Source organism: Neodiprion lecontei, chromosome 2 (assembly GCF_021901455.1).
Source record: "Neodiprion lecontei isolate iyNeoLeco1 chromosome 2, iyNeoLeco1.1, whole genome shotgun sequence".
NCBI lineage: Eukaryota > Metazoa > Arthropoda > Insecta > Hymenoptera > Diprionidae > Neodiprion > Neodiprion lecontei.
Genome location: NC_060261.1, coordinates 43,645,346 through 43,661,610, shown reverse-complemented (window position 1 = coordinate 43,661,610; position 16,265 = coordinate 43,645,346). Strand labels below are relative to the sequence as shown.

The 16,265-nt window shown below is 40.0% G+C and overlaps 2 protein-coding genes across 4 annotated transcripts in view; both read right to left on the bottom strand.

The window, feature by feature from the left end:
* The window catches only part of LOC107220785 (neurocalcin homolog), a 112,092-nt gene that overhangs the window by 78,686 nt on the left and 17,141 nt on the right, over nucleotides 1-16,265 (bottom strand). The window lies entirely within an intron of this gene.
* Nucleotides 1-16,265, bottom strand: part of LOC107220791 (neuronal calcium sensor 2) — a 99,191-nt gene that overhangs the window by 65,818 nt on the left and 17,108 nt on the right. For both annotated transcript variants that reach the window (XM_046733140.1, XM_046733141.1), the window contains exon 3: nucleotides 7,752-7,817. The gene's annotated coding sequence lies outside the window, so the exon portion shown is untranslated. The remainder of the gene's footprint in view (nucleotides 1-7,751; nucleotides 7,818-16,265) is intronic.

The window sequence follows — 16,265 nt, the reverse complement described above, 5'->3', positions numbered from 1 at the left end:
ACTCAGATTTTGTTCATTCAACTTCTTCAGTTATTCTAAAGGTGCTAAATGGTAATTTTTTGTTTCAACGTTTCGATACGTTGACGTTACCAACCTCAGCCTCGCAGTATTAAGGATATTCGAAAGCACGATGATACCTGACTTTATGCTCGCTGCTGTGCTCTAGCATCCACATATCTTCACCTTGTAACGTACAAGTTGAAGCGCAGCCTGCAAACAAAGAAACGTAAGCTAAGAGTACCAGTTACCGTCACGTTTAGACCGAATAAATTATTGACCCTTTCATTTTCCAAAATTATAAATTGACGGCGCAAATTGTGAATTTCTTGATGACTAGAGACCAATTGCCAGAGTGTTAAACACGGCAAATTAATTTTCTGGTAATTTTAGAACCAAGGATCAAACGGATTCAACCAAAAAAGGTCAATAACTGGTACACTTGCCTTGCGTCCACCGCCCTCGAGCAACATCAGCATCGAGTGAGGAGTTCACTCCTCTGTTTTCTCAATATTTCCATATCATTTTTCTCTTATTCTTCATTTTTTACGGTTCTCTTTGACAACAGGCTGATGATTTTCCTCAAACTCACTGGCTAAACGCTTCGCACAAGATACTATTTCCTGACGTAATTCCCCGACTGCCGCGTAAGGATTTCAATTTCAATTTCAGTCGGAAGATGAAATAAAGATTTTTGCACGGTATGTCGCAAGAGACGAAGCGAAGAAAGGACGTTGAAATTAAGAAGCTGCCGGTGCTGATTAAATGACTGTCATATTTTCAGACTCTCTTTTACGGAGAACACGATTTTCCTCACTTTTGCTAGTTTTATTCTCGAGAAATAAAAACCAGTCGATCCGCACGTTCCAATCTGAAGTACCGAACAATACTCCGTTCACTCGCGTACGAAAAAACTGGGATACGTCTCAGGAATGGGAAACAAAACGGAGAGCGAAAAGCCAGGAGATAAAACGGGAACAAAAAAGTAAAATGAGACAAAGAAATCGAAGGGACAAACAAATCGTCACCAGAGCTGAAATAAGCTCATTTTCAACACACACGCACACACACAGCAGTCATGGCGGAGCGTGTAGTCGTGAATAAAATATCCGTATCCGTATCCGTACATCTGCATATTTTTTACGCCCGAATTTACAACCGAGCTGTGTAAATTTTATTGTTGCTATGTCGGCAATCCTCGATTCAAGACCGAAGCGTATGCCGCGCATTGCAATTGTCACTTTACGACTTTCTTTCGTTCTTCCCCCCCGCCCCCTTCTTTCGCTCTACTTTATTCACCTTTCATTCTAGCGCGGGATCTCCTGTAGCAATCGGAAAAATGTGATACAGAAAATTGCATATACATATACATATGTATAATGATAAGATCAGGTTACTTCTTTTCCTTGCCGCTCGCACAATTTCTCTCGTTCTCGAAAGATCGCGGCACCCTCGTTGTGAATAATTATAAAACTCCGCCCGCAATATCTAAATTCCAGTAATAAAAAATACGAAGACAAAAAAAAAAAAAAAACGCAGCATTTACATGGTAATTTAAAAGGGATCGATTTTTCCTATCGAGAATCTGATTTCCTGGGCTGGTTACTAGCACGCAACGAGCGCTCGATATGATTGGTATTATACTTTTATTCCTTATTCCGAGCTTGTCGTCTAACAATAAACAAGTACGACACACACACCATACATACACGTTTGTTTAATACTACATTACACAAAAAGAAATGGTAATGATACGCGAAAATAGGATTGGAAGAAAAACCACAGACTTGTGTAAAGTATCCAGAGAGATGCATCAACTAGGGCAAAAACGGTTATGAAGATTGTAAAAGGAAATAAGAAAAACGAGATACGCGAGTGCTGGCGAGGGACATCGTCGGATTTTCGCCCGTTATCAGCGCCGCAATACGCCGGCAAAGCAGCCCTCTGCATCGTCGAAAAAGAGTGGCGGGGTGGTTTTACACACGTACACCAAGAGACCTACACCCCCCACGTGCGTACGATGCGTAACACTGCCTAACCGATGGTTGTGTCTGTGTCTCCGCGAGTTTTCCGCAAGCGTGCAGACCCAGATATCCAACCATGACTAAAAAGTGTCCGTCGTATCCAGTTTAAAAATATATTACAGTCGTTAACGCTAAATTACTCCAACCCTTCGCGGCAAACGCGCGATGTGATATATGTATATCTATCTACGTACCTCGATATGATTCAGTGGTTACGAAGGTATGTACATATACCAACGCTGTACGCATATGTATACGGCGGACGAGAGATTGTTAAAACGTACGTTCGCAAAACTGGGCAAAAAGTTTTCAACGTTACTTTGGGGGGGAGGGGTTGCCGAGTAATTTAATCGATTTTTGTTTCTTTCTTTTTTGGGAAGGTGAGGGGTCTGATATGTTTTTTCCCCTCCACCGAAGCGAAAATTCGCAAAAAAATAAAATAAATGGTAACTCTATATTATACATTCATACATCAATGTCAACCCCTTAAGGGGTGACACCACTGTAAAAACATATTAAATGCACCTTTTTTTTTTTTTGATAAAAGATAATATTAAACATTTTCATTCGAATTCTCGCTAATTACACAGAATATCAATGTTTTAAAAATCCTCTACGCATTTCTCTAGCTATAGACATGTAGATTAAGCAGTTTTTTTTTCTTCTGCATTTAAATTGAAAAATACACCGCGTGCCGCATGCTTCGCGAGAATGACTCCAGTGCCGCTATTTTTAAATATTTTTTAATAATAATTTTTTGTATTATACTTAAATACATGTTTGATAACTTTCTTAAATATTATTACCTTATCTTCTTTTCTTTCATCCAAAAAAAAGCTCGTCAAAAAGAGCTTTTCTTTTGTTTTTACAGTGGTGTAACCCCTTAAAACGGAAACTTTACTGTAACTAATTCACCGGAGTATAATTGAAGAAAATTATCGAAAGAAAGGAAGAAATTTGATCGTTACAAATGAGGTACTAACATGGGTCTGTCGAATCCGTACATTGGATTGATATGGTAAATTTGATCAATCTCTTGCACGAGTGAATCAGAGAATATTCCGCAAGCGTGTAGCGAACGTCGCGTTTTGTCAACTGCAACAACGAGGCGTGGTACAAAATCTCGCGATCGTTACCCGCAATAATTTTCCCATCTACTGCCGCGTGAAACCTTTTCAATAAAGGCAACATCACGCCCGACTAAACCGTGTATATGAATTCCTATTATTTCATCGCAAATTCATTACATCTAACAGGTAGTATATTAGGTACATAATACACAAGCATGCAGCTTCCAGGCGTTATATCGAATACATTGTCTGCAGGTACTCTATCCAACCGTGCATGAATAAATTTACCGTGGCTCATAGCGTTCTCTCTCTTCCTCACTTTCTCTCCGTCTGCGCCTACGTAAATATAATAATCTGATTATTATTCAGACATTAATCTTTCAACGTTACATGCATCTTTCATTTCGTCTCGTTCGTTATTCGATCCATCAACGCGACGACCGGAGGTTACCAGCGGCCATCGCTATTATTCAGTGTACAAGCAATAACGAATGACTGGGTGTTCAAGTTATAACACCGCAGCCTCGTCACGCCTTGTTTAATCCCTCGCAACGGGAGCTCGGTGAAATGCGTTATGTATAGCTTATAGCGCATACAATATCCCGCAGACGTTTAAGCAACAATTACGCGTGGCTAAGCTGCCTGAAAAACGCGATATTTAAAAACGAAGTGCAAGTGAATTAAATAAACGAATTATAGATCCATTATTTCAATTCGCCTGTACACCTCGTCGTGATGGTGGACGAAAACACGCGTGCCTCACGCGGCGGGTAAAGTCAAAAAAAAAAAAAAAGGGGGGCGGGGGTGGGCAAGAGAAAAGATGAGGAGAGAGATTGCGTGGAGGGAAAAGGGGACGGGGTCGGTCGCAATTATCTGGGAAAACCCGACCGTCCGTCGACTCGACTCGTTCCGTTCTTCACGGGTGAAAAAAGAGAGGCTTGTTTCTCGGCGGCTCCTCGCGTGAGATTCGCCATTTACCATTTCCGTAACATATCGCAGAACCGCGTGCGAGTGACAGGGGCTCAATAGGCGGCGCTGATTCGGGAAACCCCGTTAGGTATTTGTTATTTCGTCGCGATGTTTGTTCTTCGCTATTGTCACAAATAAGGGAAAGGGAATCGGGAATCCTGTGACTTGACGTATCAGGCCGCCAATGAGATACGCGATAGAGTGGGACCGATGGTGTTTGTATAATGAAGAAGAATCCCTTCGACTGATTCCAGCGTGTGGTATTACAACAAATTCAATTTTCTTATTCGTGGCTTTGCATACTGCAGGCGACATTTTGCCATAAGCCTGAATGTATTCTGTGTAACGTTACGAGTCACACGCTGTGGAGATATTTTTACTTATGTTCTTTGCCCCGAGTATAGTATTTACACAAGAGGGTAGTCTCACATCTCTTTATTTTTATTTTTTTTTCTTTTCGTTGTAAAATTTGTTTAATATGATGTCAAAATTTTCACACATAAAAGAGGAAGTTATAAAGTGATGCGGAAAATTTTTTTGTTCGATTTTCATGGTAAATCTCGCTGGTATGGCCGCCTGAAGTTGTCCCTATTTAAATTTGGCTGACGCTGTATGTCAACTTTCGTGCATGTGAAATAAAAAAAAACAAAGATATTATCAAAAAGTACACTTGTCGCTATCGTCTGCACTGTCAAATTTATTAATGAATATTTAATCCATTGTTTCAATAACTCAAGTTCAAAAAAAAAGATCGAAAATTTCAAATATCCGCCATTTCGTTTCTTTTAATCGAATTTGCATAATTCTGCTTCAGACGATAGCGACAAGTATACTTTTTGATAATCTCTTTGGTTTTTTTTCTTTCAGATGTACGAAAGTTGAGATATCATGTCAGCCGGATTTACGATAAAAAATTAACAAAAATATTTCTATATTACTACATAACTTCCTCTTTTATGTGTAAAAATTTGTAAGTATTACATAAATTTTACTATGAAAGTAAAATTATTAAAAAAAAGTCATCGAGACGTGAAACTACCCCCATAACTATTCCCCTCACGGATTTACAGTATCTGTGTGCTATACGTACATAGTTCAGAGCTCCGCTATTCAACTTTCAACGATCTTCTCGATTCAATTTGTCGAAGAGAACGAGACCACGGTCAGTTATCGCTGCCCGTTACTGCCGCAGCTCACAGCTTCCAGCGAGCCTCTGCCTGCATTCTGGAGATATTTTTCCCCGATCATGTTTGTCGTGAAACCCGGAGTATGTACAGGGAAAAGATACGAACGTTACAAGTGCTCGAATTCTATTATGTTGCAACAACTAACACCGTAAAAATTATTATTATCATTAATAAATCTTGCAAAGAAAAATAATCTTTCCGTGTTCAATCAGCGTCTTTGCGTTAAAATTCATGTACCCAAAAAATATTCAACGTTTGAGTACAGTTTTTTTTTTGCCCAACATTTTTTTTTTTTTTCACACTACGTTTCAAAATTAGTATCAAATGCACTCGAGCCTGGCGGTGATTCGTGTTCCGGATTAATACGAGTTTAACTTTTATTCGACATTTGCATGATAACGATTTCGAATTGATATCGAATCTGGGCGAATCGTTTCGCGTAATTTTAGGGCGTATAGCTGTGGGCAGAGAGAAGATCGGGAGTCTAGGCTAGAGGGATATTTTATGACTGAAATCAGACAACTGCTTTTACTCTCGTACCCATAACTTTGACTGAAACCTGCAAGAATCCCTTCTGCATATTATTCACGCGAGACTTGCGATTCCTGAAACCGACAGATCTGCCAGAGGCGACGAAAGTCTCAATTAAATCAGGAATATTGTTTGCGGGCTGCGTGAGATATTTTAATTGTATATACTCGTGTATATATACAGGTATATATATATATATGTATATATATATACAGGGGCAGCGATGACGTTGAATATCTGAAAAATGAGAGAGCGCGAGAAACAGCAACGATCGCATTTAATTGAACCGCTTTCAACGTTTCTCCGTCAAAGACTCTAATTAATATAGGTGCCAAAGGTTGTACAAAGACAAGGGTCAAATGAAATTCACCTTTTTGCTTTCCGATCTTTTTCATATAAAATGGAAAAAAATGAAAAAAGCTGAAAGACAGGATTAACCGAAAGAGAAAAGGTAAAGAATGGTAGAAATGGCAAGGCGGGGGTGGTTCACCCCCGTCAAACCGTATAAAATTCATGGTACGTAACGCGCATGAGGCATAAAAAGGAGGCTTGCAAAGAAGAAGTCGTAACGCGACTTCTTTCCACTTTGTCGAGTATACAGGATACAACGAGAGAGTACCGCGCGATGCAGGAGATACGGATGACGGTTTTATAAAACGGGGAAAAAGTTTCCCTTCCATTGTGTCTTGTCTCGTATTTTCTTTTCTTTTCTTTCCCTTTCTATCCTTTTCCTCTCGCTCGCTCTTGCCCGCCCATAAATATTATACGGAAATTACGTTAGGCTCGAGACACTCTAGCGCAAAAGCTCAGGGATCTTCCGAACCGGAGTGAGCTGAGCATGCTTTCGATCCTGGGACGAGAATCCCGAGATTTCTCGACGCACCGGAGACCCGTGGCTGGCTATAAAGCGGGACCACGCGAATGAAAAGCGAGCATGAGTAAATAAAGGGGGGTTCTCGTCGGCCCCTGTTCTTTAGAAACTTCGTGTGATTTTTAGCACGCAGGTTTTACGGGGGCATTCTGGTTTAGAGGTCTGGATTTCGGACATTTTTTCGGGCTTGATGTCAAAAAAAAACCATATTTTCATCATCGATTCTTTCACAAAATTTTTATTCGTGTTTAAAGAACTTGCCGTCAGATCTTTTGTGAAATACAAAATGGAAATTAAACAAGTTATAGGCGTCGAAATACGGGCGTGACAAAAAAAAACCGGTTTAGGTCATTGACACGATTCTACTGCTCCCGTTCATCCAGAAAAGAAATACAACGACCTTTCTTGATTGGTAAAGACGTCGTTACAGCCCGTACCAACAATGGAGAAAATGGTGACTGTTTGAAACCAGAATGAATATTTATTTATTTTTTTAATAGTTATAATAATTTCGCAAAGCGCGTGGTATGTCAAGCATAGAAGGATGTATACCGAAGATTCATACCAAATTTCAAGTCAATCTGTTGGATAGAACTCGAGATTTTATGTAAACCGGGTTAAAAAAAGTTAGTTTTGAGATAAACGCATTCAAAGTTGATGCGTTTAAAGATTTGTCCTCGGTTTTCACTCTTACCTCTGTATCAGCTAAAATGGGAATTTTTCTTATCGTTTATCGGCGATTCCTGGGCATGTAGGAGATCTTCTATCGCATTTGTCGCATCCTTACAGGACGATCTTTCTAGGCTTGAAGCCAATAAATCTATCGAGGCTAATACCGAGCGGTCGTACATTGTTTCACTCAGGTGCTCGTTGCTTTCTCAATTTTCGGAAATTTGTCATCGGTCTCAGACCGAAATATTTTTAAAAGATGTAGCTATAGTAATATACGAAAAAGAAACAACATTTGTTCAAGTTTCTAGACCAGAATAACCCCTCTTAAGCCGGCAAAGGACCATTCGCCATCCTCGCGCCATGGCGCAAGCAATCAACATCGTCATCGTCGTCGTCGGACGAATGCGGTGAAAAAGGAAGTCTGACTCACCGGCGAAAGTATCAAGCCCCGTTGTCGCATCGTCGAGGATTCGAGGCAAGGCGACGACGTCTTCACCTGAAAAACGGAAGAAGATAGAATGAAACGATTTGATGATTTGAATTTGTAGTATATACGGGAGTCGAGCGAGGCGTTTGCAACGTCGTCGCACGACGAAAGGCAGGAAGCCGGTACCGGTGACAAGGATTTGCTCTCAGGATCGGCACTCCTGCTGCCTGCAGTGGTTAAATATCTCCGTCGCATCCTCGTCGAGAGCCGGGAACCGATCAGTTTCAAGAGACGCATGCCGTTCCGACTAACGGTGACGCGGCTTTAGTGCGACGAGTTGGATTATCATATACGGTGTTTCGGTAAAATGGGGATGGAAATGGAAAACGAGTCAGAAATCATGACGATTCACGGACGTACAACGTACAGTGAAGAGATATTATTGAGACAAAGAAATCGCAATGTAAATTGAATGAGAAAAGATGTTTATTACATGGAAGGAGAAAAAAGTCAATGATTAATAACGATATTCCTGGCCTTATTTCCGATCTTACGATTAGCCTGGTTTAAAAGAATTCCAGAGCAATGTTTGTTCGCAGTAGTAAAGCCCGTGTTTGGTCGGCCGTCGAACGGTACGAAAATTCCGATCTAAAATTTGGAATATCTTAAGGGACGACGATTTCCAGAGAGGTGCGTATAACTCGGAAATAAAATTTCCACTACGAGAAGATGCGTAAGCGGTAAGATTGAGGTATTCGGACGGGTTGCAGATCTACGTTAGGACTGTAATACACCCTGCAATATTAAGCTAAAATAACCGGTATGATTATATAATTTTTATTTTATTCTGACTTTACGCGGTAGACGATATTCCAAATAATTTGATATTTCGAAATTTTGATTTTGTTCTCTTTCGTTGCATTGTTTAATTTTTTTATTTTTCTTTTTCATTTCTGTCGGCTGGTACGAATTGGTCGCAAGCTCTGTATACACGATATACACGGAAGTTGGTATAAACCGTTCATTAAATAGATTATTTACCGGTTGACATACATGTAAGTGTAACCTAAAGATCGACTTCGTAAAATTTCGTCGATATCAAGACTGTATATGTAAGTTGGTACAAGTATTTCGCTAAATGAGATCTGAGAGAGATATATGAGAATGGTCGAAGTCTGGACACGCGAAACCGCGACCCTGATTGAGAGACGTAAGTAACAGGAAAAAGTTGTGTCGGTTTTTCCACGGTGCATGCAAGATGAATCAAACCGTTTCTCAAAAACGGGAAATACCAGCCGAGTATCATTTCTCCAGGTTTACTCAACCTGAAGACTACGTCGAGACGAGCTGCGAGACAAAAGGAAAATTGACTGAATGTAATATGACCAACAAGAGAGCGAGAGAGAAACACAAGCGCAAAGCTTGAACGCTCGGCCGCATTCCTCATTAACTGAAGAACCTCTTGTTCCCTTGATGAAGAAAAAAACCGTCTAAAACGTGAGCTTTACTTTTTTCAAACCTCTAATATCGCTTCCTGGGTGCGTGCCGGAGAGCCGTAAATTTACACACTGGTTGCCCGAGTTACAGGATATCGATTTGTTTTTTTTTCTTCTTCTTCCATTTCGCTTATTTTCAATCGGGTTTGATTTACGTTAATTTCCTACTTCCAGGTACGTTTTAATTAGCAAAAGAATAAAATGGTAACAACATAGTTATCAAATTATGCAAAATATCTTCTCTCAACGATTGAAAAATCAGTCACTGCCCCAGCTAAAGTTGGTATAACTCTGTTTTCGCAAACCATCGAGAGGAGTGAAAACTTATTTTTACCTCGTAGCGGATAAACTTCAGAGTTATAAGGTTTGTATATAGGTGGACGTGTATAGCTTACAGGCAGAGAATATGGCGAAAGGTGGGAAGGAAAACAAATTTAACGAAATTTGCGGAGATGGTCGAAATTGAATTCGATTCGACGCGTCCTCCTCTCTTTGCGAATAATTTTGAATAAATTTCACTTTCCACCCTTTTCCTTTTCGTTATATTTCGTTGAAACGGTAATTTCGAATTCTACCCGAATATTACCCTAATTATAATCCCTGGTACGGATGAGTGTAATACTTTTTTTTCTCGCCACCATACACGAACCGCAGTTCTTATTTCTGTGCATCTATTTCACGCCTATCGGTCGTTGCACGTTTTATTTGAGGGTAAATTTAAGACCCGGAAATGACACCTGGGCACATAAATCAAGATATCGATAAGGAAACACCATGCCTTTTAAAATATCGGGGCAAATATTTCGTTTCCCGTATGTCCGCTGCAATTAAACCGCGAGCACTTTTAAGGCCAATAACGCGTCATGTGCGGCTCTAACGTCAAATCAAAGCAGCTCGGCGGCAAATCGTCAAAGCGCATGTAATAACAACATCCGTGCTGCGTTAAAAATTTACCCATATGCCCGCGCCTCCTTTTATTCGTTACATGCATTATACCAAATACATGTATGTGCATACATGGATTGTAAAGGTGACCTGGCTTACCAACAAAAGTGTGAAATATCTTTCGCGATAAATGGCTCCATTAAAAGTATACGAAAGTTGCTAAGTCGGAGTTTTAAATGGACGGCAACTTTTCATCCAGTCGCGATAATTCCGCGGTAAAGAACTCGCTCGCTTCGTTCCGGCGTCCGGTTCCGATCAAGTGCATGGTCCAGATATTATCATTAATTAACCTTTCAGTCACAGTGGGATGCTCAGTGCACGTATCCGTCCCGTCTCGAAGATTTCCATATCCTAGCCCTGTCGCTGTTCATTTACAGCTACAAACGATCTTTGTTACATCGTATGGGTGTTAAAATATGGGAAAATCTAATTTTCGGTCAGAATCGTCGAATTTTAAGTTTGTTCGATTCCACATCCACCATGTTAGATCCACCATCTTGGATTTAGAAATTATCAAATTCTGAGGTCAGATTCATGATCGGCGATCCCAAAAACCTCCACGAGTAACAAGATTCAGGCAAAAATATTGAGTGGAAAAACGTCTGACCGACGAAGGGTTAATGCAGAGAAAGGTAAAAGGAAAAATATAAGGTGTGAACTAATGCTTGAGGGTTATTTGTGTTCACGTGCGTTTTATGGTACCCTCAATTTTATTTTTTTAATGAATTAATGAAACGTATGCAGGGGCGAGGGCAACGGCTGGAGTGTAACTTTTCAACATTTTGCTTGCCGCAGACTTCAAATTAGTCAACGCGGTCTAATTGTAAGTTATGTAATAAACCGTCGCTCGCCCGGCAAGCAAAAGCAAAGCAGGCAGGTATGCAGCAGATATAACAGCCAAACAACTACACAACAAAAGCTGGAAACTCGTTTCGCAGATAATTGTTAACTGTACTTACGTACTTCACAGCGTTGCCGGCCGCGAGGTAATTACGGCAAGAGGATATAATCTAGTTTAAGGTGTATTACCGCACTCTAATGTTACACCGTAGCTTGGTACTAACTATATATATATATATACACGCGTTAAAAACCCAGGCCTGAGTTTTATGTACAATGCGAGTACGAAGAGGACACACGCGTCACGACACAATAAAACACCCATAGATGCAGATGTATCGAGAAGATGGTGGAAGAAATCTAACACCCGAAGTTAGGAGTTTTAATAAGGCGTTCCCTTTTCTAACAATAAGTTCGACGTAAAGTGCAAACGGCCGCGAAAAATCGGATTTTGAGTTTACGCCAAGTCTTGAATTTCCGAGACGGACCGCAGCCAAGAACTTTCTTAGCACAGGTATGCAACGAAATGTAACACGGAAGAAAGAAGTGAAAATACGAATACACTGGGGAGTTTGTGAAACAAAATAATTAATTCAAGGATGTCGCTACGTAAAATCTTTCATATTTACACAATATGAAGTTGGAGTCTGATACATGAAATTAAGAATGTACTAAATATCATATTGGAAATTCAACGTTTTATCGCTGCACAATTTCACAATCACACACGGTCTAAATCCACAGACTGCAGGCAATTTCGTGAAGATATTTCGGTAGTACAATAAGCTCCGATCGAAAATAAAAAATATTAATCATGTAATAATCAATCGAACTGGACAAAAACATTACCAGAGTTTGATATAAATAATGAAATTTCAGTCACGCAGTATCCAAACGCTTTACAACAGTCCCTTAATAGGTAAGATAATATATGTTGTATTACTTGGGAAGCATTTATTAAAATATTATGAGGTGAAACGAGGCACGATAGAAAAGAAATGCGGAAAAGAATATGGTGACGCTTTCAGAGTGCTTTTAGGTTATACGCGTCTGCAGTAATCCATTTACTGGCCGAAACTCAACCACCAGTACTTAGAGCTCTATACGGAAGGGTAAGCAGACAACATCCCTCCTAAAAGCTCCATGGTTTATTCAATCATGGTGTTGAAAAAGTGGCGTATATACCTATACGAGTATAAAATATATGTGTATACAATATATTATGTATACACATATTATTCCAAGATGGTTGGAATAACTCTACGCGATTCTGTACATGTATAACGAAAACCGTACTTTTCCTTCCTGCAACGTTTTCCGAACCGTCTACATTTTACCATCGCTCGCGGGGATGAAAGCACCTCCATTCCGATTCTGGTGTTGCGTTCAAGGGATACAAACATAGAGAGGGGAGACGAGTTTCTTTCAATGTAGATGAAAAGTGGGCGATGAAAGTTCTTTTCAAAAATTTCATACATAGATGTAAGTATACATATCCATAGATGTACATATGATTGTAATATGTAGTAATAAAGAAATGGAAAAAAACATGGAAGCTTCTTCTCTATACGTTTTTGCTTTGTTGTACAATATATATTTCAATATTATACTGATATTGAAGGAGGAAGATGGAGTAAAACCGGTATAGCCGTAACAACCAGCAGTATTCCCTTGAATTTCAATCATACCCTTGACGCGTAAAGACTGAAAGCGAAGACCCCTGTTCCCCGCCTGGTGATCATTGATCCGAATCCGCCTCGCAGACGTGTGCAGCTGTTATTTTCGATCGGTAAGTCGCCGAGATGCTCCCTGTCCTATCGACGCAGAAATGTATATCCCTCGGTAACAACGTACCAGCAGTCGGTCAGGCCGGTGAACGCATTTTAATTCGCTATGTTACTCCCCAAGCTCTCCGAAACGGACAGAAAACAACAAGTCCAACGACAAAACCGGAACACTGGGTGAAACGTAAAGCAAAGAATTCGTATTGCTATTTGCGGAACCAAGTTGGCTTTGTATTCACCGACCGTCACTACTATTACCATCCGTGACTAATCATTATCGAAAATGCCGACTTTACCGGTAACGAAGGCGTGATTCGCTAGCGCTGTCAAGTGCTGCCTTTACTCGGTAAATTACCAAACGATAGAAAAATTGAATCGATTTATTCTCGCTAAGCACCAGGTTAAACGATGTTGATAATTTGCGCGCCACGCCGCGTTTTAACTACATGCCAAAAATGGCTTTCCAAAAATATCGGCAAATTGACAATTGGAAAATATTATATATAACATTTTTCAACATTGGCAAGAAGAGAATTTCAAGTTGCAGAAAATATACAGGTCTTACAAGAAAACAGGTTTTTGCCCTTGTCATTGTATTATTTCGATGTTTTTTTTTTTTTACCCAAACTCTAAAAGTCCAAATGATTCCGGATCGCTGGGATTGACATTTTTTACACAATTGATTACAAAACGAACGAAAAAACACATGATTGTAATATTAAACACGCGAAGTTGGTTTAAATCGTGAATTCGGAAGACCCAGCATTTGATTTTAGAAACTCGACCTGAGACTGCCTGTATAGGCATGCGCCGTTAAGAGAGGGCTGCAAAGGCATTGGAGAACAAGGGTATGAGAACGATAGGATCGAGAGTACTTCAAAGGAGCTGCACGTCGTTGGTGGAAAATAAGAGAGATCTCTTTCGTACTGCAGAGGGTAAAAAAGGCGCAAAACTTTGTCTCCCTCTGACTTAAGTACCACTTGACTATGAGCAAAAAGAAGCTCTTCCGTCGACTCGAATGTATTTCGCGATTTTCTATTCTATCCTTTTCATTCTCACGTTGATCCCTGCCGCCGATATTTTGCCAAGTCTACATCAGAGTTACACGAATGAAGAAATTCCAAGCAACGAGATTGACGAATTCGCGGATTACTTGATTTCATCTTACAGACGCAGGAGTCATAACACATTAGGACACAACCGAGCGTTGGTTGGTGTACGAAAGGTTGAAACGCTGAAAGATTGAAAAAATAAACTTAACAGGTCCGAGAGAAATAGAGAGAGAGAGAGAGAGAGAGAAATCTGTAGCGAAACATTTCGGATGAATGAGGCGGTATCGGGTAAATATTTTATCGAACCGAGATAGATGTGTACCTACAGCATATGATTTGTCCATGGACTTCTGCGAGTTCCGAATCTTTCACAGTTTATTGCCGCGCCTGCTCTAATCTAAAGTCGAACTTGTATCTCGCAATCTAAGCGCGCGAGAAACTTCGTTTTCGCGAAAGCTCTGACTAATATGAATCATCGAAAAGGAAATTCTTTGACAATACCATTAGTTATTTTATTTTTGCTCAAACTCTAACTACGCCATCGGAAAACATGCAATATTTAACGCAAGTATGCATTAGTTTTGCAACTTGTTAATTTCTATATTACAAGCAATTAATATTAGTACCAGACCGGCACACGGTTTCTTATGAATCCGCTACTGGTTGATACGGATCTAAAATACAGTAACATCCATTAAACTACCGACTGTAAAATTTTCCGGTAACGACCATTCATTCATTCATTCATTCATCCAAAACGTTCAACCGATTGTTCGTTAGGAAATTCCTGCGTCGTACATTCAATTGTCGTTTTGCATATCCGTAATTCGCAAATGGCGAAATCGATAGAAGAAAAAAATAAAAAATACCCACGTTCATCCTTTGTCATTTTATTTTTCATTCTTCCTCCGCGTATACCCAGAGCGCAAAGAGATACGGCGAAACAACGTATAACGATTAACCCGCTTTGCGCACCGAGTCCCTATGCGACACGCCGAAAGGGATGCTGGCAGGGTGCCACGACGGTTAGTCGGAGCCCCCCTCCGGTAACCCCGCAGCATCCCTTTGGCACCCTCTCCGCTCGGCTGCGGCAGAAATCCGCAAGGCGGATCCATAGTTGCGATTTGTGTATTTGAGCGAGTTTACAAGGATTACAAGGGAAGGGCCTGGTGTCCACCGACGAGCTTGAGCTTTCGACGTGTTATTTATCGAAGGAATAAAAAGGATTACAGAGTGCGTTACACAGCTCGGATATCGACATCGACAACTTGACAAATATGCAGTGAGAAAATTATTTCGCTACAACATTTAGGAAAATATAGATGAGTCAAATTCAGCTTCGATTTTTTAACCTTGATTAAATCATTCGGTTCGCAGGTAGATATCGATCTTCTATTAGTGTTGAACTCTTTAACCAGATTGTACGCTCGGGACCTCCTCATCAACCCAATCCTCGATTCACGTACCGTATGTAAGTGTGGAACAGTCCGGACGGACCCTAAAATTTCATTGAATTTCATGTTTCGCGATTGAATTAATGAATATATAAACGGACTAATGATCATCCAACCGCCACTCGAATCACCCCTTCAAAGCCAGAGAAATATTAAAAACGAAATACAATAACCCTAACGACGAAACGGAATTCGTATCGTGTCACTCGATCCCGAAGCGAATTAATCATTTTACCCTTGCAGTACGATAAGGAGATGGGGGTCACTTGGTAGCAATGGTGAAAAAGTATCGTGCAAGAGCGATAAATAAAACTGAACGGTGAAATAAATTTCGACGGTAAATTCATTTACGCAGCAAAATTATAAGGGGGGTTGAACAACAGCTGCGGAATGAAATTAAATAATAATACTCTGATGTTTTGTCAACTTTCTTCAGAGAGAAAAGTGACAAAGTAGGTTATAAATATGAACGAGAAAATTAAAACAAGATTAAAATTCGTGGTAAATGGAAAGGAATCAACTTCAATCAATAGATTCATTCCTTTTCCCACAAATACTTAATTTCTCCGCACATTAACGTGTCTGCTGATAAGCGTTACTTGCAGATACAGTAATTGACTGTTAATGAAGAAAGCATGTTTTTCGTTCATCCTTATGGAGATAATTTTCTCGAAAAAGAAACAAAATGTGACTCGTTACACATTTGTTACGTAACAGTACGGAGAGACAAATTGGTTCAAAAAGTTATATAATTATTGGCATTTTAAAGACATATCGGCATTTTTCGCAATATATTATTGTCTACGGTAAAAGGAAGAGCTAATATTTGAACACTACGTCTTACTAGTTGACCAGAGCAACGAGTAATAAACGAACGTCAATAACTGTAATCCGCAAATAGTAAAAATGAAAGTAGTGGAAGAAGTTATCCATATCGTTAAATAAC